Here is a 2,076-nt window from a genome sequence, read left to right on the forward strand (position 1 = left end):
CAGGCAGATCTCAAACCCGCAGGCTCAGGCAATCCACTCACCTCAGCCTCCCAAAGGCGCGGGATTGCAGGCTGAGCCACCGAGCCCAGTTCTTTTTAAATTTTTGATAGCTAAAGAATATTTTTTCTGATATTAAGATCACAACTCCTGCTTTCTTTGTGTTCCATTTGCCTGAAAACTGTTTTCCTTACTGTTACTTTGAGTCTGTGAGTTACTCATTCAGGTAAGATGAGTCTCCTGGAGACAGTATACTATTGTGTCATTTTTCAAAATCCATTTTGCCAATCTATGTCTTTTCAGTGGTGCATTTAGTCCATTCACATTCAGGCTAATTACTGAGATGTGAGAGCTTATTCCTGTCATGAGGTTCTTATAGAGTTTATTGTTGTTGTTGGTTTGTTTATTTGTTGGTTTTCTTTTAATTTGGGGGTTGATATTTGTGTATGCTTTCAATCTTTTTCCTGTATCCTTGGGAAGAGTGTGGTCATTCTTTTTTTCTTTCTTCTGTGTTTAATACTTTCTTTAAGTGTTTCTTGTAGAGTTGGTCTGGAGGCGGCATTAACTCTTAGGGATTGAATGTCTGGGAAGGATTTTAAATTCTCCACTGATGAAACTTAGCTTAGCTGGGTAGGAAATTCTTTGTTGGAATTGTTTATCTTTGAGAATTTTGAAGATTGAACTCCAGTCTCTTCTAGCCTGTAGTGTTTCTGTAGATATATCTGCTGCTATTCTAATTGGTCTTTGCTGGTAGATAGTCTAGTCTGACCTTTCTCTCTTGCTGCCTTTAGGATTTTTTTCTTTTATACCTACTTTTTGCAAGCGAATTACTGTGTGTCTGAGTTGACCTTCTCATTTGGTGTCTTGCAGGGATCCTCTGAATTTCTTGTTTTTGAATGGTCATGTCTCTGATGAGATGAGGGAAGTTTTCTTGGACAATTTCATGGACTGTTTGTTCCAGGGTGGTCTCTGTCTCTCTATCTGCCTCAGGAATGCTAATTAATCGAAGATTCAGGTTTTGATATAATTGCACATCTCTTGAAGGCTTTGTTCTATCTTTTTAAGCTTCCTTTCTATTTTCAACAGTTTGGGTTAGTTTCATATTGTGGTTCTTTAAGCTCTGAGGTTCTTTCTTCTGCTTTTTAAAATCTGTTTTCCATGCTTGTCAGTTTGTTATTTATTTCATGTACTGTATTCTCTATTGCCATTGTCTCAGTTATCAACTCCATTCTTTTCTCTTGTCTCTCCTCATTTCTATTCATTCTCTCTATTAATATCTTGATATTTGGATTTGTAGTTTGAGAGCAGGTGCTTTGGGGGCTCATCCTTGTTTAAGTTCTGAAGTCTGTATTCTCAGGTGCTGTCTTCCCAAGAGTCCAAATAGAACCTGTGGTCCCTCTTTTGTTCTTCTTTATTTGTGATGGTTTTCCTCCCCCTTCTTCCCTCTTCTTTAATTCCCTTGCTCAGTGATGCGGGGATAGCTTTCACTTCTGTTTGCTTAATCCCCTATTCTTCCTTATGTAGATCTTCTAGACTTGTCCAATTTTGAAGCCGGACTGGGGATGGGGGGCTGTGTTTTCTGCAGTTTTGATATTTGACTTAGGTGTGCTGGGGGAGCTGTGGTTCAGAAGCTATCTGCAGATCACGGTATCTGCTGACAGGTGTGTGGGCCCCCTGTATCCGACTTCTCACCACCTTACAATCTGTCCATGTGGTGGGGGGCATATGTGTCGCTCACCCCTGACCAGCAGGAAGGAGGCAACAACAACGTGTTCTTCTCAAAGCGGTTTATTCAGCCTTTACACCATGCCAGCTTCTTCTTCTTTTTTTCTCTTCCCCGTTGTCCCGTACTTATATCCCTTGGTCTCCACCCACAAGTCCCGTACCAGCGTGTCAGCAGTTCATAGGCTCTGCAGCATTGCACTTGCACGGTGCGCAGTGAAGGAGGGCCCGGCGGTATATCATGCGCCTAATCATGGGACTTGGCAGAGGTCCCGGGCGCCATCTTGGCTCAGGCCGCGCTCTCCACACATATGTATACCCCCTGAAGACAAAATAAGACAAGAAAAAGGAAAAGAA

Source organism: Carlito syrichta, unplaced genomic scaffold (assembly GCF_000164805.1).
Source record: "Carlito syrichta isolate Samal-C Ts95f unplaced genomic scaffold, Tarsius_syrichta-2.0.1 Scaffold302066, whole genome shotgun sequence".
NCBI classification, from domain to species: domain Eukaryota; kingdom Metazoa; phylum Chordata; class Mammalia; order Primates; family Tarsiidae; genus Carlito; species Carlito syrichta.